Source organism: Notamacropus eugenii, chromosome 3, assembly GCF_028372415.1.
Source record: "Notamacropus eugenii isolate mMacEug1 chromosome 3, mMacEug1.pri_v2, whole genome shotgun sequence".
Classification (NCBI taxonomy): Eukaryota; Metazoa; Chordata; class Mammalia; order Diprotodontia; family Macropodidae; genus Notamacropus; species Notamacropus eugenii.
In genome coordinates, this window is record NC_092874.1 from 317021020 (window position 1) to 317044099 (window position 23080).

Here is a 23080-nt window from a genome sequence, read left to right on the forward strand (position 1 = left end):
ACTGAAACTTCTCTGTATGTTGGTGATGTCATTGTGGTCCTCTGAGAACGAGGCCAAAACCAGCCAACCAATCGGAAACGGTTTAGTGCAGGCACTTAATGAATGCCTGATGCCTGAATACTGAAGGACAAGAGTGACCAGCAGGGCGGCCCAGGCCCTCGGCCCTCACGGCTCCTCCAACAAGACCCTCCCTTGCTTGGTGCACACACACATACAAATATGGACAGAGAGGTTCCCCAAGTCCACAAGGGGGCCACGCCTCTGCCAGCCTAGCCCAAGCTGAGCCTGGGCTGCGTCCCGGGCCAAGCGATCCCCTAGACACGCGCCTCAGCCGCCTCGGGGAGAACCGACTTCCGGCCCCAGGTACGGGCCTTCTGGGAGACCTGGCCCTGGTTCAGCCGCGGAAGCAGCGGCGGCGCCAGTGATTGGTGGGGAGTAAAGGAAAAAAAAAAAGCCAGTTCCCTTAAAGTCGCAATGGATCGCTTTCTGACTGGTTGGGCGACCCGGGTCTTGCCCGGGCATCCAATCCTGCAGCCGTTTATTGATAATCTCCCTGTCCGGACAACAGCCCAATGGGGGCATTCTAAGCTGGACCATGATTGGTCGCAGGGAATTCTTCTTCCAGCAGTAGTAAACACACCGCCACTCTCGGGACCTAGGATTGGTTAGCACCGAGGCTCTAGGAGTAAATCACACTAGGTCAGGTCCCGGGTCTAGCCCCGCCCAGGCCCCACCCTCTCCCTCCAGTGATTGGTTACCGCATGACCGGTGGGGGCGGGGGCACGAGACTGCTGAATGTCACTTCCTGTGGCCGCCGCCGCCTCAGTTTCACAACGCCGCAGAGAGAAGAGACTGGAGAGTGCTGGGGCGGGCGGGGGGAGGGCAGAACTGGGGAGGGGGGGTGGGTGGGTGGAGAAGACTCACCCACCCCTGAGGCCGCGGCCGGCCGAGTGACCGCCAGCCCCCCCTTCTTCCTTTACGGCCGTACGGAGTCCAAGCCGAGTCGCCGCCGACCAGCGGAGCATAAGGGGCGGGGCTCGGCTCAGGCAAGGCGACCCCCAGCCGCGGGAGGGGCGGGTGGGGGAGGAGGAAGGGGAGGAGGGTGGCCTCGCGCGCGGGGCGGGGGGGGGCGCGTTGGGGGGAGGCCGGGAGCGAGCTCGAGGCCGCTTCACGCGCGGGCGGGCTCGGTGTGTGCGCGGCGGTTAGACCGGGCTGGGAGAGCGCACAAGTGCCGGAGGGAGGCGCGCGGGCCGACGGACGGACTGCCTGGCTGTCAGTCGGGCTTTGTTCTGGCGTGAGTGCGGTTGTCGGCTTTGCACCCCGAGGGCTGCTCGGGTCCGGCGGGTGCCGCGACTGTGGGGCGGGAGGGAGGGAGGGAGCGAGCGACGGACGGTGCTTCTGCGCAAGCGCGGTGGGAAACAGACAGATTTGTGCTCAGACACTGGAGGTGGAGGGAGACGAGGACAGGGACCCTCCGGGGGAACCAGCGCTCCGTTCTCTTGGGGGTAGAGTGCCTTCTCCGCCCCCAGGGCTGCGGCCTTCAGGCTTCTCTGAGGGAGATCTGGTTAAAACAGAGATGTAGGAGAGAGCTTGGCATGGACCCTAGGCTGGCGGTGAGTGAAGGGTCCGCCTGGTTGGGTGTGGGCACGGCAGGTTGGCCCCTCGTCCTCCCCACCTAGCCTTGTGTTTACCATTGGTTTCTTCCCCGGTGGGAATATAGCGTAGAGTGGATCTTACTTGGTGAGGTTAAGCTCCGTTTTACTCCAAAAGGTGGAATGAAAAATATCCAGGAAGAGGACATTTTGAGGCTGTTGAATGGCCAGGCCAGTTCGTGGAAATGTATTATTATTTTTTAAGGTGTAGTACCTCTTGGATGATAATTTAAAAAAAAATTCATAGGTGTGAGGATAGTTCTTTCATTTGATAATATTTCTAAACCTATTATTGAGCACGGTCGGACTTTTATTTGAATATAGTACTTCTGTGCTGCAGCCCCGTGGGGAAATGAGCGATCTTTGGATTGATTGTTCTGAATGGTATTTTCTGACTTTGTATGAGGAGGAGCTAAGCCTGGAGGGATCCCTGAGGGTGGGAGCGGTTGGTGGTGTTGGTTCTGGGCTGGTGGGGTCCGTGAGTGGAGTGGGGGAGCAGCTGCTGCTGCCAGCTCCTCATTTTGTGACTCTCAGCCAAACTTGAGGGGGAGAACGTGGTATTGTCCAGTGTGGAAATCTGCCAGGGAAGTCTTGGAGCCCTTGGGAGGGGGAGCTCTGGTGGAAACTCCTGGCGTAGGGGTTTGGACTGAATGGGTGCTGATATCTGTAATGTCGGTATGCTTTCTTGTGATTTAGCGGAGCTTCAAGTCACACCTCTGAATACCTAATGTCTGAATGATTGTGGGAAAGTCAGCTTACTATTTCAGAGCTCTAAGGATGGACTTAAAGTTAGAAACTGCAGAGAACCTGGACTGGTAGAGAGTGAAATGCATTTTCCAGATTTAGCCCTATACCTATTGTTTTCAAATTTTAAATTCTTTTAGTTGCCTGGCATTTGTTTCTCTCCTCCCCTTTTTCCTATTGGGGAAAAAAAAGAAAAGAGAAAGAACACCTTCTTCATAAAGGTACAGAGAGTTACAAGTACAACGAATTCTGGCATCGACCTAATCCAGAAATGACTATATCATTCTGCATGTTGACTCCACCACCTGTCTCAAGAAGTAGGTAGCAGTCTTTCTCATCAGAACTCTGGAATCGTGGTTGGTCATTTCATTGATCAGAGTTCTTTAAGTCTTTCAAAATTGTTTGTTTTTACAATAGTTTTGTTATGTAAAATTATTCACCAGGTTCTGCTCGCTTCACTATCTGTTCATACAAGTCTTCCCAGGTTTCTCTGAAACTATCAATTTCATTACATTCATATGCCATCATTTGTTCAGCTGTTTCTTCAATAATGGGCACTCCCCTAATTTCCAGTTCTTTTCCACTTCAAAAATTGCTGTGTTTTTAGACATATACAGGTCCTTTTCCTTTTTCATTGGTTTTTTTGGGGATATCTGCGCAATAGTTATCCCTATTTTTATGGTATACCTTTTTCTCCTTGGAGCTGAATGGTCTCCCCAAAAGTCCATTTATTTGAATAGTCTTCAGGGTTCAGTTATACGTTATTCCTTGTCACTAACTTTATAATTTAGCCAAACTGCCCAATCTGCTGTTCTCCGAATAGGAAATTCTGTCTACTGAGATTGCCTTTGCAAAGACTGTCTGATCCTCACACAAAATATTCTCCCTCCTCACCTTTACCTCTTCAGATCCAGGGTTCTTTTCAAGGCTGAGCTCAAGTGCCACCTCCTTCACAAGGTCTTGTAACTCCAGTTGTTGGTTTCCTCCTCCCCTCTCATCGATGTTTGTTTCTTGTACTGAAGGGTTTGTGAACCTCTTATATTTCCCTGTAGAAATAAGATCTATTATATTGATATGTATTTGTTAGTTGATATATTTGGTTCCAGTTAATTGTATTAAGATCTGAAAGAAGTCTAAACTGCAATTCAAGAAAAAAAAATATATTTTGAGGTCAGTTCTTTCAAAAGGAAATGTTACAGAATGTTATCAGCATATAGAATAATAATAGTAACTTACTGTCGTATATAGTTTTCAGGTCACTTTTCTAGTAAATACTTGTATATTAAATTTCAGTCTCTTAATAATACTGAGGTAGATAGTAAAACTACTCTCCTAATTTTAAAAGTGAAGAAACAAAATAAAGTGACTTGCACTAGTTGATAAAGGTTTGAAATACTTCGTGGTTACTGAAACGTATGTAGAGTCTGATATTCAACGTACTTGCCATAGTGTGTAGTCTCAGATGTCCTAAGACTTGGTAAGATATATAAATGCCTCACATTCAGTGAGATACAGTATGACAAAGCTTTTTATATTGTTTGGGATTAAGTCTTGACTTTCTTTTTGCCTTCCAGTTTACTAAAAACTTCATAGTAATACTTTTTTCTTTGTTTTATCTAAATGATTCTACATCTTATAAATCACAAGTATTTTTCAGGTTTGGAATAACTAATTTGTGTTAGTGTAGCAGGTGGAATGAAATGTAACACTATACTGCACCTTTTGTTTAAGTATAAAATGAACTTCAAATGTGTTGAAAGACCAGCTGTCTCTGCAAAATGAACTATTGCCCTTTAACAGTTGTTTTCATTACTGAATTATATCTCTTGGGCCTGAGATTCAATTTTTATTTGATTAGGACAACCTTCTTCTAGCTACTAGTAGCCATTATAATTTCTCTAAATGTTCAAATTAGGAATAGTCAACACAAATTAGGTATGATAATAATAACTTATGTTTATAGTTCACTAAGTGCCTTCACATATTTTCTCATGGCACTTATATTTTCTGATTTGATCTTAAAACTATCGAATCAGCAAACATTTATTAAGCTCCTACTTTATTAGACATATTATCCTAAGCACTGTGGATAGAAAGATAAAAAATAAAACAACCCTTTTCTTCATGTAACTTACTTTCTATTGGAGAGAGCGTGCACATATATAAGTATAAAAAAAAATAAAAACAAGGCTGTTGAAGGTTTAGTCCCAGGGGGAAGGCACTAACATTTTCTGGAATTAAGAAAAGCTTCAATATAGAAGGTAGCATTTGAGTTGAACTTTAAAGGAAACTACAATTCTGAGAGGTAGAGATGAAGAAGGGTACATTCCGTGCATGGGAGAGGGCATGTGCAAAGGCAAAAAAGATGGGACATGGCACATTGGCTGTGAGTATCAGAAAGCTAGTTTGGCTGGAGTTCATGAAGGGGAGGAGAGAGACAGAGAGAGAGAGAGAGAGAGTGTGTGTGTGTGTGTGTGTGTGTGTGTGTGTGTGTGTGTGTGAAGATAGGTTGGAGCCAGGTTGTGAATATTCAGATGCCAAACAGAGCAGTTTTTATTTGACCCTAAAGTAAGCCAATAATAATAAATAATAATGATAAGCATTTCTATAGCATTCATTATGTGCCAGGCACTGCGCTGAACTCTTTTCATCTCATTTGATCTTCAGCAATATGTAGGCAAAGTGGGTGCGATTAGTATCCCCATTTTACAGTTGAGGAAACTGAGGCAATAAAAGGTTAAAGTGACTTATCCAGGGTCACACAACTACTAAGCATCTGAGGTTAAATTGAACTCAAGTCTTACTGATGCCACATTCCGTATTCTATCCACCCAGCTACCTAATGAATGTTTGAACAGAGAAATTAATATCTATGCTTTAGGAAAATTACTTTGGTAGCTGTGTTGAAGATAAATTGAAAAGAGGAGAGACTTGAGGCAACGAAAACAAGTGGCAATTGTAGTAGGCAAGGTGTGTACACTTTTATGGGGTGTGGAGTTCTCTGGGTTATCTGGGTGTGTAACAATGGAACATATGCTCTGGCAGGTTCTCTCAAAACAGAAGGGCTTCAAATATGTGTTTCCTGTGATTTGTGTCTGTAGGCTGAGAACCAGCCTCCCTCGTTTAGTGAAGCTTATCACTAGGTTGACTAATGAATTCCAGTCACAGCACTTCTTGAAGATTGTCTACTAAGCTAAGTAAGGTATACATGTGTGTTAAAAAAGAGATATATGTTATTGAAGGGGGTGTCCATGCTGATAAATTTTCAGATTCTTAAAATGTTAAAGTGAATAAAATAAAGTGAGAAAGATAGGTCCTGGGCCTTCTTTTCTTTCTCTATACCACATATCTTGGTAACTTCATTAATTTCCATGGGTTCAATTCTATTTTTATGCAAATGATTCTCAGATGTAGCTATTCAGGGCTTATTATGATCTTTAAACGTCTCCCTCATTAGACTGTGATTTCTTTGAGATCATAGAGTCTCTTTTACTTTTCCTTGTATCCTCAGTACCTGGCACATAGTAGGTACCTAATAAATGTTTACTGACTGACTGAATTGTCTTTTTTGAACACTAGTCCTGCTGAGCCAACACCCATTGTTTACTGGGCATTTCTACCTGGCTGGACCTTTGGAATCTCAAGCTGAGCATGTCCAAAGTAGAATTTCTCCCCCTAAACCTGTCCCAACTCCATGCTTACCTATTTCCATTGAGGATACCCTTACCTAGGTTGACTATCTTAGTCATTCTTGATTCTTCATTCACTTTCATTTCCCATATCTAGTCAGTTGCCAAATCTTGTTGATAATACTTTTATAGCATCCCTTCCCTTCTCATATGTGTCCTCTTTTTCTCCTTATATAGCTGTTAGCCGTGTTCAGCCTCCTTAATTGATCTCCTTATTTCCAGTTTCTTCCTTCATTCACCTACCAGAGTCTTCTTAAAACACAGGTCCCCCTGCTTGGGAATATGCAACTCCCCTATTCCCTTTAGGATGAAATTTGAATGTTTCCAGACTACGTTACTTCTCTTCATACACATTGTGCATTCCAGCCAAACTGAACTATTTGCTCTTTCCTGAATTTGGCATTCATTCCGTTGCCTGATTCTGCACTTTTGCGCAGGCTATTTTCCATACCTGAAATGTTCTTTCTTGTCCCCTATATTTGTTAGAATACTTAGAACCATCTACTAGAGGAAGCATTTCCTGACTCCCCCATCGGAGAAAAATGTTAATAGTGTAGTCTGAGTTTTCAGTACATCTGCCAGAAACTATTAATTTATCATTCTATCAAGCATGTTCTTAAGACATCCAGATCAGCTGAATCTCTTCGTGATCTAAGCACATGGCTTTAACACAAGACATTTCAGCATAACATTCATAGGAATTTTGAACAAGGAAAGAATCACAATATATAAAGCACAGTTTGGGCTTAATATTTTACTTCATCTAATACAGCAATTCTCAAAGTATGGTCTTGGGACCCCTGGTGATCCATGAGACCTTTTCAGGGGATGTGTGAGGACAAAACAATTTTCACAATAATACTAAGACATTGTTTGGTTTTTTCCCCCACATATTATTCTTTCATGAGTATACAGTACAGTTTTCTGAGGCATTATGACTTGTGAATTAAAGATTTAGCTATAAACATGAAGACTGAGTTAATATCTTGTGTGCAGAGTTGTACTTTTGTCTTATGAATGGATGTCAGGGCTGGCCTTGGAATATAGGAACTAACACATCATTGAAGCTCTTTCATTTGAATTGGCAACAAACACATGTGGTATTGAAATATTTAAAGTATTGAGTAACTTTTGAATTTCTTAGTTTAGTTTGACACTTTGTGAAACACTGTATTGACACTTGTACTGAAGGTGCAAAAGTGATGGTGGGTAAAACTACCAGCTAAGAAATCAAGGCAGTGGCATCAAACTGTACTGGTTGTTACATTCTTCATTGCCACATACTTTCAGTTAAAAAAAAAAAAGTTAGTTTCACTTAAGAATTTACTTGATTAAGTAATAAAAAAGATTGACTTTATTAAATATCAACCCTTGTACATACTGCCTTATTAATATTCTGTGTGATGAAATGACAAGTATGCATAAAGCACTTATGCTGCATAGCATAATGATTATTTTGAAGAACAGTATTTATTTGAGCTGTGAACTGAACTAACTGCTTTTTTAATAGAACACCATTTTTACTTGAAAGAATGACTTACAAACTATGATTATCTAATCTTGGGTATTAGGCAGATATTTTCCCAGGAATCAGCAGTCATCTTGTCATGGCAAGAAAAGAGTTGACAGTATTTGTTGCCAATGACAAAATTTGAATTTTCCAGGGAAAATTGGAATTTTGGAAAACTTACATTTGCCACTGTGAGCTTATTAACTTTTATAGAAAGACTTGTCTGATGATGTTTTACTCAGTAAAATGGTATTTTCCAAATGACCAATGCTTGGTGTTACAAAATGGGTAAAAGATCCATTAAAAGTACTAGATAGAGCAATGGATTTTACTGTAACAGTTTGAAAAGTTCATTGATATAGTGTTAGATTTCACATTGCAAGTAACCTTTAAGAAACTACCCCTTGTTCAGCTTTGGTGTAGTATCAAAGAATGATATCCATATTTATTTGAAAAAGACTTTTTTTGGGGAGTAATGGGGGTGGGAAGCAATTGGGGTTAAGTGATTTGCCCAGGGCCACACAGCTAGTAAGTGTCCGAGACTGGATTCGAACTCTGATCCTCCTGACCCCAGGGCTGGTGCTCTATGAAAAGACTATTAAAATACTCTCTTTTCCAACTTAAGTTGAATTTTCCTCATAGACTTTCAACCAATGCAGCATAACACAACACATTCAGTGCAGTAGCAGATACGAAAATTAAAGAATCTTCTATTAAACCAGACATCAAAGAGATATGAAAAAAATACATAAAACAAGGCAGCAGTGGACAAAGTTTGACTGTTGGGAAGGATTGGGTGAGGGTTTGCATTAGATCGTAGTTGGAAATAGGCTGCAAAGATAGGTTGGGGACAGATTGTATTGGCCTGATAATAATCTTTTCTCTAGGTTTTCAGCACACTGCTTTCCCCTGATTCTCCTCCTACTTACTTGACCTTCGTGTACTGTTTTCTTTGCTGAATCTTCATCCAAATCTTGCCTAAATGTTCCCAATGCTCTGTCCTAGGTAGGTACTCTTCTCTTTTCCTTCTGTACTGTTTACTTGATGATTTTATCAGCTCCTGTGGATTCAACTGATCTCAAAGCTGAAAATTCTCAGCTCTAATTATCTAGCCCAACCTTTCAGCTGAGTTCTGTTCTGGCCTCTCCAATTGCCTATGTGATCTCTTGAACTAGATGTTTGGTAGACACCTTATATTCAACATATCCAAACTGAATAGTTATCTTTTCCCATAAACGTTCCCTTCTTCCTACCTTCCCATCACTTTTGAGGGTACAACCATCCTCCCCAACTCTCCCAGGTTCACAAACCAAATGTCATCCTTGACTTTTCTTCTCATCCCCCAAATCTAATCTGGTGCAGGCCATTGTTAATTACCTCATGCCCCAACTATTTCAATAGCCTGATCTCCTTGCCTCAAGTTTTTCCTCACTCTAGTCCGTACTTCTCTCAGCTCCCATTGGGATCTTCTTTAAAGCATAGATCTATGTCATGCCCTCTACTTGATGAACTCCAGTGGCTCCCTGTCACCATCGGAATCAAATATAAAATATTGTGGTGTTCAGAGTCCTTCATAACCTGCCTCTCAGGCCCTAGAGTGACACAGCCTCCTTGATATTCCTCAAACAAGACACTTCATCTCCATACTTGGCATTTTTCCTGTCTGTCCCCCATGCCTGGAGTCCTTTTCCTTCTCTGCCTTCTGGCATTATGGGAGCACACTCCAGTGTTTGTTTGACTAAAGTGAAGGAAATGGATAAATTATTGACACAACAAAAGATAGACTTGTGATGAGGAATGTTATTACCTATTTGCTCATCTGCTGGACACTAAAAGACCTTTTGCTAAGTTCTTGATATACTTTATTTCTAATTCTGTCATTCCTTCTCATTTCCTGCCTCTCACAATCTCTGGTTTCCTTTCAAACTCAGCTCAAACTCTGCCTTCTCGACGGGGCCTTTCCTGAGCCACCCAATTGTTGGCATCTTCCCTCTCCCAGATTGCCTTATATCGTATAGATGTGCCTCTCTTCTGATAAATCAAGCTCCTCAGTAATCGAGACTGATTTTTCCTTTGTATTCCCAGTGCCAGGTGCAGTGCCTGGGATACGGTAAATGCTTACTAAATGCTTGTTTTCTTGATGACATGCGAGTGTACAGATTATGGGTAATAAAGACCTTGAGATAGTCACTCAAGGATACAAATATAACCACCTATCACTAGGTTTTGCTAGGAAGATTAATAACTAAAATATCACAATGGAAGGATATACTTTGTTAAAAAGTAACAAATTATATAGTTGGCATGGGAGACAACATGTCAAGAAGAGCTATATACCTTTATGTATCTTCACCCTGAGTGGGAGGTGGAATCATGGTGGAGAACATTTGGGTGAGGATAAATGGAAGGTGATAATAGACATGATATCGTTGGGAGAGAATAGTAAAGGTTGCCATTCACTACAGTGAAAGAAATGGATAAATTATTCACACAAGTGATAAAACTGACCGTCAAGATAAGTTTGTGAAGGGGGAATTGCAGTTATTTACTTGTTTATCTGATGGAAGCTTCTTATTACTGAAAGAACATTTGATATGTTCTTGACTTGCCTCATGTCTGTTTCTGCCTTTCAAAAGCTAGAGGGAAAGATGAGGGGTCCAGGATTGCTTCGGGGCTAAGTAAGCTTTTGAAGGCTGGCCTCAGAGGCCGTGTACATAGCATAGTAGAAGGAATACTAGAATTGGTATCATGAGACCGAGGTTCAGATTCCATCTTTGCTAGGAGTGGGCCTCATTTCTTTTCATTTGTAAAAGGAGGAGGTTGTGCTAGATGATTTCTAAGATCTCTTTTTTTCAGCTGTAGCATTTGATCCTGTGAACCTAATTGCTATTTATAACATAAATAAATGACTTAGAAATGTTCTTTTAGAATATAGTCTTTTGAGCTGCTACCTCCCCATTTGATTTATGTAATTGTTTTTATAGTTTGTCGAAACTTAAGCATCTCTTATATTTCTCATTTGCTTGGAATTGAACTTATTTTGTTATCTGTAAAATTGACAGTTAAATTTCCAAGTGGGCAAAAAATAAATTCAGTTATTGGTTTTTCTTCCAGGGTTTCGTTCTAGATTTAGACATGTGGAATGTCAAGTATGCATTGTTATTCAGCGTTTGGTAAGAGAAGGTTTTTGCAAGTAGCAAACCACATTAGCAGTGCTTAACAAACAAAAAGCAAACAAGTTGCTACATATAGAGGAGCTTTTGTATGGGTTATATGTTCTCTTGAAAAGTGTGTAGATTTGTTTTTTGAAATCAGATCTGTAAATGTAAAATGTAAATGTAAACTAGTGGAGCTTGGTATTTAAAGGATCTCTGAGTTATTTTGAAAAGGGAAAGAACTTTGAATAATCACTCCCTAGTTCATGTCTGTTGTAAATAGGGATTTTCATACTATATTTAAGTAAAAAGGGATTTGAAGGCAGATGATTGTAATACTTTTTCTTTGAAAATGTTGACTGTATTAAGTTTGTATTTATATATTTCTGCCTTAATTTTATATTCTGATTCAGTTTCTTAAAGTATCTTAAAGATTATGCAGAATGTAGACTGTATCTTAATTACTACTTTCTTTAAAATGATGTTCCCATATATGTAATGATATAATGTTCTTTGAAGTTTTGTAGAAAATTAACTGAATAAGTAAAGACACACCCAGGACCTCTTCCATTTGCTTTTAATTGGTGCATGCTCACAGAATGCCAACTGATTTTATATTTGGCCAAATAAAACACATTTAGATATGCTGGGAAAAAAAACTTATATAATCATCTTGTGATTATTCGTTTTAGTAGTGGAGGAGTAGCAAGAATATTTTTAAAAATCAGTTCTATTTAGTTTTAAAATGTGTTTTGTGTTTATTAGACTGTGTTTTAAAGCCCCTATCATTAGCATACTCCTTTCATCTTTTATTCTTCCTATCTAGGTAATACTGAACTCCGTGGTACTGAAGAAAAAACACCCTTCTTAGTCCTAGTTGTCTGATCTTTCTTTTTATCCACCTCAGCCTTACCCTCTGCTCCACAATCTCCTCCTCTTGTCATTATATCCTTTGGAACTCCTGTTCTATAATTAACAAAATTCTTTTCATTTTAGACCTCTTCCTCTCCTGTTCCTTCCATCTGGCACTCACTGAGACCTGGCTCCCCTGGATGATACCACATCCCTGATGGTGCTTTGTAGTACTGGTTAGTATTAGAGATTTTTTTCTTTTAAGTTACATGTTTTCTTTGCCGTTTAGAATATCTTGATATCAGAGACCGTTTTCACTTTTTCTTTGTATCTTAGCACAGTGCCTGGCACATAGTGAGCACTTAATAAATGCTTATTGATTTACTGATGAAATGATGTCCATCTTCAAAGGTTCTGTCCTTATCCTCTGTGTTTCATCATATCTTAGAAATTTCAATCTTTTCAGCCAAACTGACATTTTTTCTAACACTATATTTTCAAATGTTTGCTAGCATTGTTTATGCCAACTGTGTGTGTTGTGTGGGTTCAGAGAAGTAAATGAATGAATATCTAACTTGTTCTAGACTTTAGACCATGCATTATATCCCATCTCACAGCCGGCTATTTTCTTGCTTTCCACCCTGCCACACCTCCCTCTGGACCTTCTGAGACCAGAGCCCACTCAGCTTTGGAACCATCACAGTCTTGATTAGATAGCTAAGCAAGGCAAATGCACTGGACTTCAGACTGTGTATCACATCTCATCCAACTGTCCACCCTAACCATCTCCTTGCCATTTGCCATACTGGCTCTCCCCTTTTTATCCCTGGCTTTGGGAATAGTAATCAAATCAATATAACATTGTTCCAGGAAAGGGCATTTCATTGGACATCCAAAGGCATATATGTGGCTCCGCTCACCATCCTTGTGACTTTCTAAACCAAACACCATTCTTTGGCTATCACTCCTTTACATATGTTGTCTCCTCCTACTTGAATGTAAGCTTCTTGTGAATAGGGACAATTTTGCTCAGTGCTTGACACATAGCTTAATTTCATTTTCCTGTCTTTGTAAACTGAGCACCTAGCACAGTGCCTGGCACATGATAGTTTAATAAATGCCTTTTGAATTGATTGATGTTTTTCATTCATATATATAGTCTAGGGTAAGCAGTGGTAACAGCATCTAGTGTTTGGATTACAGGGCCTTTGTCAGGCAAGTGAGCTTAGATTAACAAAATTGTGTTCATCTTTCATTCTTGAAGAGGACCATGACTTTCAGATGATGACATGACTTGCAGTTGACTTTGATTTGAGTGAGGGAGGGCTGTGCAGGGTCACCAACCTCATTTTCTTCTCCTGAGCCATCTGAGTCCAGTATTCATCAGGAGGACTGGAGATGGTCCAGGTTGCAATGTGAGACCCTGGCCCTTTCAGGCTAAGGTCTTATCACATTCTCACTTTGACTGAGATACACCCATTCAATGAATAGGCTTCTTTAAGTTAGTCAAGGGATGGCCCCTTTAATAAAAAAAAAAAAAATCAAATTGGGAGGTGATGACCCTCAGGGTTCCTGGATAAATGAGAAATAATTACTATTTAGTTAATACATTCACTGTGTGCTAGGTGGGTGGGGACTTGTTGTCCAGTCTATGAGGTCCAGAGTGAACTGGGTTTAAAGCTTGATCTTTGAGCAAGAAATGTAGCTAGTAAACCCAAAGAAAAAAAAGGCAGCTTTTAGCCATGGAATTCAACTTCCCCTGGGCAGAACACCAGAGGAGTGGAGAAGAGAGGAGAGGAGCTACTACTCATTCACAGGTTCTGTTTGTCTTTCCTTCTGCCAAGGAGACCATGACATCAAGATGATGACATGACTTGCATTTGACTTTGATTTGAGTGAGGCAGGGCTGCGCAAGGTCACCAACCTCGCTTTCTTCTCCTGAGCCATCTGGGTCCAGTGACCTGATATTTACCAGAAGGACTGGAGATAGCCTAGGATGTAATGTGAGACCCTGGCCCTTTCAGGCTAAGGTCTTACCATATTCTCACTTTGACTGAGATATACCCATTCAATCAGATTAACAAAGTAAGTAGTGGTATAAGAGTCCCAAATAAAAATGGATCATTTTGTTCCCAGAAAAATTAAATCAGAATCTACGAGACTTGAGGAAGTCAGCAGTAAATTTGGGATAGGACATCTTTTAATAAACCCTCTGATTTTTGAGATGATTTCATGCTAGTTTAGATTATCATGATGTGGTGCTTTAAAAAACACTACTTAAAAGCCAAGTAAACTTGGTTTGCATTTTGAAAACAGGTAAGAAATTGTTTACTTGCTGTTTTTTAAATAATATTTTTTCCAATTATATGTAAAAATAATTTTAACATTCATTTTGAAAGATTTTGAGTTCCAAATTTTCTACCTTCCTTCTTTACCTCCTCTTTCCCTAAGATGGTAAGCAATTTGATGTAGGTTATATATGTGTAATCACATAAAACATTTCCATATTATTCACTTTGTGAAAGAAGAAACAGACTGAAAGGAAAAAAAAACAAAAATAAAAGAAACTGGAAAATATTATACTTTGATCTGCATTCACATTCTCTCAGTTCATTCTGTGGATATGAGTAGCATTTTTTTCATCATGAGTCCTTTGGAATTGTTTTGGATCATTATATTGCCAAGAATAGTTTAGTTATTCACAGTTGACCATCATACAGTATTGTTGTTACTTAGTATAGTGTTTTCCAGGTTCTGCTCTCTTCACTTTCATCAGTTTGTGTATGTCTTTCTAGCTCTTTCTGAAATCATCCACTTGTGATTTCTTATAGCACAGCAGTATTCCATCACAATCATATATCACAATTTTTTCAGCCATTCCTTAGTTGATGGATAGCTTCTGAAATTCCAATACTTTGCCACCACAAATAGAGCTGCTATAAATATATTTGTACAAATAGATGCTTTTCCTTTTTTTTTTTGATCTCTTTGAGATGCATACTTAAAAGTGGTATTGCTGGATCAAAGAGTATGTACAGTTGATTGCACTTTGGGCATCACTCCAAATTTCTCTCTAGAATGGTTGGATCAGTTCATAACTCCTATCAGCAGTGCATTAGTGTCCCAATTTTTCCATATCCCCTCCAACATTAATCATTTTCCTTTTCTGTCATATTGGTCAATCCAATAGGTAGTGAAGTGAGTTGTTTTAATCTGCATTTCTTTGATCTAGTGATTTAGAGCACTTTTTCATATGGCTATAGATAGCTTTGATTTTGTCATCTGAAAATTGCCTGCTTATATCCTTGACCATTTATCAATTGGAGAATGACTTCTATTCATATAAAATTGACTCATTTCTCTATATATTTGAGAAATGAGGCCATTGCCAGAGAAATTTGCTGCAAAAATTGTTTCTCTGCTTTCCTACTAATCTTGGTTGCATTGGTTTTATTTGTGCAAAACCTTTTAAACAATCAAAATGATCTGTTTTGCATCTTGTAATACTCTAACTTTTATTTGGAATCTGATATGTAAACTATTCCTTGCTCTCCTAATTTATTTGTGAATTCATCCTTTATATGCAAATCATGTGCCCATTTACCTTATCTTGGTATATGGTGTGAGATGTTGGTCTGTACCTAGTTTCTGCCATACTGTTTTCCAATTTTTCTAGCTGTTTTTATCAGATAGTGAGTCGTTGTTCCCAAAGCTGGGGTTTTTGAGTTTTATCAGACACTAGAATACTATGGTCTTTTACCACTGTTTATTGTCTTCCTAATCTGTTTGACTGATCTACCACTCTATTTTTTTAGCCAGATAGTTTTATCGATTACTGCTTTGTAATATAGTTTGAGATATGCTATGGCTAGACTGCCTTAATTCACATTTTTAGATGAATTTTGTTATTTTTTTTCTAATTCCATAAAATAATTTTTTGGTAGTTTGATGAGCAGTTATTTTTCTAGTTGTTTAGATCTGACTTTATTTTTGTGAAAAACATTTTTTAATTGTGTTTATATAATTCTGGAGTTTGTGTTGGCCTCACTTGCTCTTTTTGATGTAAGTAGGTTACTAAAAATAAATTTTATTGCTCTTTTGCTTTCATATTAACTACATTTAACAGTGTATCTCTATCCTAATCCCTTCCTGAGAGACATCTCTTATAAAAAAGGAGAAAAAACCCAAACCAACATATTGAAAAAAAGGCTGATGTTATATGCAGTGTTCCATAACCATATTCCATCACTTCTTCAAAGAAGGAAGGGAGGTGGGGGTTACCTTCCCATTTGTTTTCTTTAGGGGCACATGTGATCATTATAATTTTGTGACAGTTTGGATTTTTTTTTCTTCCATTTTACATTGGTAAGTTAATGAGTTATTTTGGTTCTGATTATTTTACTTTGCATCAATTTATCTCCACATTTCCCTACATACATGTATATTATATTCAGTGTTTCTTACAACTCAGTGGTATTCAGCTATCATAGCTTGTTGAGCCATTCTCTGTCGATGGGTTCTATTTCTAGTTCTTTGGTATTACAAAGAGTGCTACTGTAAATATTTTGCTATTTGCTATATTATATGGGGCCTTTTTTTGCCATTGACATCCATAGAGTATATGCATAGTAGTGGCATCTCTGGGTCATAAAGTCTTTGCCTATTTGAAAGTTGCTTTCCATAATGGTTGAACTAATTAGCTCAGTCAGCAATTTATTAGTGAACCTGTCTTTCTACAACTCCTCTGGTACTGGTTGTTCCTGTCTATCTTTTGCCATCTTTGTCAGTTTGCCAGATGTAAGGTAAACTCTGAGTTGTTTTCAGTGTTTCTCTTTTTAGTGATTTGGGCCATTCTTTCATATGGTTGTTAATAATTTACAATTCTTCCTTTGAGAACTATTTATTCATATCCTGTGACAGTTTATCTATTGGAGAATGGCTTTTGTGGTTTATAGATTTCTATTAACTGCCAATATATTTTGGCTATTAGAACCTTATCAGAGATGCAAAGTATTTTTACCCTCTAGTTGACCACGACTTCTAGTTGCATTAACTTTGTTCATGCAAACTCTTTTTAATTTTATGCAATTGAAATTGGCTGTATTTTCTTTTGTAACTGTCTTATCTCTTGTTTGGTTAAGAATTTACACTTAGTCATGGGTATGAGAGGTTCTTGATCTGGTTCTAATTTTTCATGCTATGAACTTTAATTTTATTCAGATCATATATCCATTTTTAGTTTCTTATTGTATATTATGTATCAGTCCAATCCCAATTTCTGTTAGAAGCAGTATACTTTTAAACGTAACTTTACCCATACAAAGTGCATTCTTTTAGTGGGTCATGAACTGGCAGCCAACACAATATACTGTAAGTGCCAATTATGGTATATTTGCTACAACTTATTTTGAAGATTCTAGGGCTGGTCACCCTTTTGATGTCTACGGGCCACCTTTTATTATTTGTCTGAGTTTTATAAAAGCTAGTTCTTCTATAAGTGCTGAGCCATTAAGAGGATTCAGATCTGTCCTAAGGGGTGTTACTGTATACTTGAAAGAATAGTACACATTACCCCTCCCTCCCCCAAAACAACCAAATAAGCACAAGGTAGCATATTCTAAGTGCCAAAAATGTACTGTAGTCCTTAGGTACTATGGGAGTTCTGAGGAGGGATTAGTCACCAAGAGCTGTGGTGATTGAATAATCTGTGAGTGAGGGTATCATTTCAGTTTGGTCTTGAAGTAAGGGTATATTTGCTAACTGGAGAGAATGTTGGTCTGTCTAGTAGGGGGACAGTGGACAAAAGCTTGAGTGTTGGGAAGGGTTAGGTGAGGGTTTGTGTTAGATCATAGATGGAAATAGGCTGCAAAGATAGGTTGGGGACAGATTGTATTGGCCTGGTATGCTAGCTTGGATTTTAACTTTATTGTTTGATAGAGCTTAATCAAGATTAACTAATCTTGATTAATCTGGTAAGCAGTTTAGCCAGACTAGATGATGAATAGAAGGTTATTGAAATAATACAGACATAAGATGATGAGGGCATAGAATAGGGCTTCAATTATGTAATATCAAGTAAATTTTTATCATTTGTTTTATAAAACTGAATTTTAAAGAGGATACCATATTGAAGTCTGATGCTATACTATTCAGTTTCTCTATGGCTTGTTTTATGGTAGTCAAATAAAGCAGTCATGTTTTCATTTTTTGTATTTCTGTCTTTGAATTTTGGTTCCAAAAGATGTGAAACACTTGATTAGGTAAACATCCCCCCCCAATTTCTTAATAAATTATTTTATTTTGCTTTTATGCATATATAAAAAGAGATCATAATTTAAAGATGTACTTACATTCTAAAATCAGCTTTTTGGTTTACTTGTTTAGTGGATAGGAAAGTAAGTTCAGTTAGCAGTGTCTGAATGCATTGTCTTAAACACCAACCTAAAAGAAATTCATAAGCTTAAGCAGGACTTTACTGTAATTTTTCTCTGAGGGATAATATTTCACTTTTTCCTTCATAGTTTTCTGTATTTTTAATCCTAATTTCTATGGTTTATGAATGCAAACTTTGATTTCTGTTTCCCCAGTACTTATTATTGATTATTATTTCTATGCTTTTGCCTATCCTTTCTCATTCTTAAAGCCCTTTTCTTGTTTCTTTGCTTATGCAAATTTAATCTTTTTTTGGCCTCTTAAAATTTTTCTTTTCTATTATGAACTTAAAAATAACCAACAATCATTTTAAGATAAAAACAAGAACAGCAAAGAAGACAGTAAAAGAACAAACCTGTTACAATTTTAAATTAATTACAAATTAAAAAAAATTTTTCAGTTCCAAATTTTCTTCCTTCTATCACCCCTCTCCCATACGTTGAGAAGGCAAGGAATAGGATGCCCATTATACATAGGAAATCATGTAAAACATTTCAACATTAGCCATGTTGCCAAAAAAAAAAAAAATAAGGAAGAAAATTAAACTGAAAAAATATACTTTACTCTGCCTTTAGAATATATCAGTTCTTTCTCTGGAGATGGATAGTATTTTTCATTATGAGTCTTTTGAAATTGTTGTGGATTCTTGTATTTGATCAGAATAGTGCTTAGTCTTTTGCAGGTGATTATTGTTTCAAAGTTGCTAACTACTTTTTGTGCATAAGAGCGTCCCCTCAATTTCTATTTCTTTGCCACTACTGAAAGAGCTGCTTTAAATATTTTTATGCAGATAGATCCTTTTTCTTGTTCTTTATGCTACAGCATTAGTGTACCTGTTTTCCCACTTCCCCTCCAGAATTTGTCATTTTCCTGTTCTGTCATGTTCACCAGTCTGATGTGTGTGATGTGATACTTTAGAATTGTTTTAGCTGGCATTTTTCTAATTATTTATTTATCTATCTTTTATTCACCTATTATTTATTTAATTATTTCTTCTTCCGAAAACTTCATATCCCCTGGCCATTTATCATTTGGAATGGCTCCTGTTGTTTTAAATTTAAATTAATTCTGTATATATCTTAGAAATGAGGGCTTTATCAGTGAAATTTGCCTCAAAGATCTAATTCCCTCCCAATTTTCTGCTTCTCTTCTAATTGTAGCTGAATTGGTTTTGCTTGAACACAAACTTCTTAATTTTAACTTAAGCTGTCCATTTTACCTCTTGTATGAATCTATCTTGTTTGGCCATGAACTCTTCCCTTATAGATCTGACAGGAAATTTTTTCTGTGGTCCCCTAATTTACTTATAGCACCTTTTATGTTTAAATCACGTAACCATTTTGACCTTATTTTGGTACAGGATATGAAATGTTGGTCTGTGCCTACCTTCTGCTAAACTGTTTTCCAGCAATTTTTGTCAAAAAGTGAGTTCTTACCCCCAAAGCTTGGATCTTTGAGTTTTTTAAACACTAAGTTACTGTGGTTATTTACATCTGTATATTGTGTACCTAATATGTTCCGTTGATGAAACCACTCTGTTTCTTAGCCAGTACCAAGTTGTTTTGCTCACTACCGATTTGTAGTGTAATTTGAGATCCTGGTACCTTTAGGCTGCCCTCTTTAACTTTTTTTATTGATTTACCTTGATATTCTTGATCTTTGTCTTTGGATGAATTTCATTATTTTTTCTAACTTTAAAATAATTTTTTGATAGTTTGATTGGTATGGCTCTGAATAAGTAAATTAATCTTGATAGTATTGGCATTTTTACTATATTGACTCGGCCTACCAATGAGCAATTAATATTTCTCCAGTTTCTTCAGTCTGACTTTATTTCGTGGAAAGTGTTTCGTTATTGTGTTCGTATGGTTGTTGGATGTGTCTTGGCGTGTAGGCTTCCAAGTATTTTAATACTATTTGCAGTCATTTTAAATGGAATTTTTCTTTCTTTTTCTGCTGGGTTTTGTTGGCAATATATGGAAATGCTCATGATTTGTGTGGGTGTATTTTATATCCTGCTACTTTGCCTAAGGTAATTGTTTTAGTTGTTTAGTTTTTTAGAGGGTACTTTCGGGTTCCCTAAGATGGTGTAATCATATCATCTGCAAAAAGAGATAGCTTTGCTTTCTTGTTGCCCGTCCCAGTTCCACCAGTGTCGTTTTCTTTGTCTTGTTGCTATAGGTAGCATTTCTAGTACAACATTGAATAGTAGTGGTGATGATGGGCATTCTTGCTGCATTCCAGTCCTATTGGGAAGGCTTCCCTTGTTTAGATACAACTTGTCCTAGGTTCTAGATAAAATGAAAGATGAACAATGATTTTAAGAAAAGCTCCATTTATTCCTATGCTTTCGCGTATTTTTAATAGCGGTGGATGTTGTATTTTGTCAAAGGGTCTTTCTGCATTTCTTTATCATGTTGTTGTTTTGTTATGGGTGTGGTTGATTGTCCTTGTAATTTTCTCACTACTGAAGCAGCCCTGCGTTGCTGGTGTAAGTCCCGTGTGGCGACAGTGTGTGATCTTTGCGATTTATTGCTGTAGTCTTTTAAACCAGGATTTGCAATTTTTTGCATCAGGCCTACAGTTTTTAAAAAAGATATTAAACTTAACAAAGTAGTAACAAAAATTACTCTATTTCTGTCCCCAGTACACTTTTTTTCTTTTTTGCATTAAAAATATTAGTGTTTTTTTTTTTCAAGCCATTATTCAGTATCTCTCTCTAACCCCAAGTGGAAGCCCTTCTTTGTAACAAATCTTAAAATTAAGTAAAACCAGTTAACACATTGATCATGTCTAAGAATGTTTCTCTAGTTCTCTACTTCTAATCCATCAGATTTCAGGAAAGAGGAAGATAAGCTTCATTATCATTCTTTGGATATAATTACTTGCTGCTTTTTTCAGTGCTTCAGTATCTTTAAAAGTTATTTTCCTTCTTAATATTATTGTAGTTATTAACATAATTTTCTCCTGATTCTATCCTTTTTACTTTGCATCATGTCACATAAATTGTTCTGATTCTACTAATTTCACTCTACTTCATTTCATACAAGTTTTTCTGTGTTTCTCTGAATCCATCTTTTTTTTTTAAATGACAGAATAAAATTCCTTTACATCTGTATACCATGTTTTGTTCATTTGTTACCCAGTTGGTAGGCCAGTTCTTTACCATGACAGAAGTTGTTAGTATACACGTTCTTATACAAATGCATCCTTTCTCTCTGTTCTTGACCTCTTGGGGGTACATGTGGCATTGCTGAATCAAAGGGTGCAACTTTTTTGGGTATAGTTCAGTTGTTTTTCAGATAGTTGAACTAATTCATGACTTCACTAGTGGTGCTTTAATGGCCGTCCTTCAGTAATTCCTCCAAAAGTTGCTACTTTCTCTTTTGTCGTTTTTGTCAGTCTGAGGAGCGTGAAGTAGAACCTTAGAATTGTTTTAATTTTTATTTCTCATTTTTAGTGAGTTTTTTTTCATACGTTCACACCTTTTTCATTTGAGGATTCTTTGTTCTTGTTTGACCATATATCATTGGGGGAAAAAATGGTTCTTGTTCTCATATATTTGTATCAGTACTTCTCATTTCTTGGATAGTATACCTTTTTTAGAGAAGTTTGCTGTGAAAATCTTTTTACAGTTAAGTTGCTTCCTTTCTAAGTCTAATTACTTTTATTTTGCTTTTGAAGATGCTTTTCAGTTTTATCAAATTGACCGTTTTATATTTTGTAATCACCTTTATCATTTGCTTTAAGTTAAGAATTCTTCCCCACCCACAGTTGTGAAGGGAGTCTTCTTTACCCCTTTAATTTGTTCATATATCCATTTTATATATGGCTTGTGTATCCATTTATTTTTTTTTTATGGTACATTGTTTAAGGGTTGGTCTAAAACTAATTTCTGCTGGACTGTTTTCCAATAGTCTTAGTAGTTTTTGTCAGGTAGTTGGAGCACAGGGCCTAGTATGTTGAGTTACTTTTGGATTTTGTTTTCGTATGTATCTGTTGTACCCCTTAGTTCTTCCTGTTATTTTCCTTGGGATTCCTGACCTTTTTCTCATCCAGATGAATTTTGGTTTTGTTGTCTACTTTTATAAAATAGTTCCTTGAGCATTTGGTTGTAATGACACTAATTTAGATAGCATCTTATTGTAGTCCAACTGAGAGCAATTAATCTCTCTCCAATTATTTATCTTCCTTTATTTTTGTAAAATTCTTTTGTAGTTACATTCATGTAAGTGCTAAATACAGTTTAGTAGTTGAACTTGCAATTATTTTACACAATTTGCGATTATTTTAAATTTCTTTTTCTACATCTTCCTGCTGGATTTTTTTGGGGGGGTAATATACATAAAGGGTGATGATTTTTGTGAATTTATTTTGTATCCTGCTGCTTTGTTGAAGTTGTTTCATTAGTTTTTTAGCTGAATTTCTAGGGTTCCGTCAATAAATTGTCATATCATCAGCAAAATGTGTTAATTTCATTTTCTTATTTTATTTTTGCCTATACTTGTTCTCAGTTTCCTTTTCTTGTATTACTGTTGTAGTGACAATGTATATCGGTGCCTTACCCCCTATTGGATTGGAAGTTGTCTTTATTACAGATGCTAATTCTTGATTTTAGATACTATATACAATGTAAAAGATAATTATTCCTATCCATTTTAGTGTTACTTACATGGGTATATCTTCTCAGAAGTATTTTCTGCATCTATTGATAGATATAATCATGTGACTTTTACTGTATTAGTATTTAATATTGACATATTCTGGTATGTTTGTATTGTTCCTAATATTAACTCAATCCTACGTTACTGGAGCAAATGGAACCTGATCATAGTGAAGATTTTAAAAAATATTTGTGATAGCTTCTTTACTAATATCTTATTTCAGTATTTTGCATTAAAATTCACTAGAGATATTGGTCTGTAGTTTTTTTCTTTTGATTCTCTCTAGATTTTGGGACCATACAAAGAAATTTGCTAGTATACCTTCTTTCTCTATTTTTGCAAACAATTCACGTACTGTTGGAGTTAATTGTTCTCTAAGTTT

At 37.5% G+C, this 23080-nt stretch overlaps 1 protein-coding gene across 4 annotated transcripts in view; it reads left to right on the forward strand.

Moving 5' to 3' along the window:
- The first annotated feature begins 918 nt into the window (after positions 1 to 918).
- ZBTB5 (zinc finger and BTB domain containing 5) overlaps positions 919 to 23080 on the forward strand; it is a 51058-nt gene continuing 28896 nt past the window's right edge. Inside the window, exon 1 of one of the 4 annotated variants that reach the window (XM_072596772.1) lies at positions 919 to 1046. The gene's annotated coding sequence lies outside the window, so the exon portion shown is untranslated. Of the gene's footprint in view, positions 1047 to 1171; positions 1295 to 1424; positions 1614 to 11751; positions 11839 to 23080 lie in introns of those variants that run through there. The other 3 variants (XM_072596776.1, XM_072596773.1, XM_072596774.1) reach the window with 3 other exon arrangements.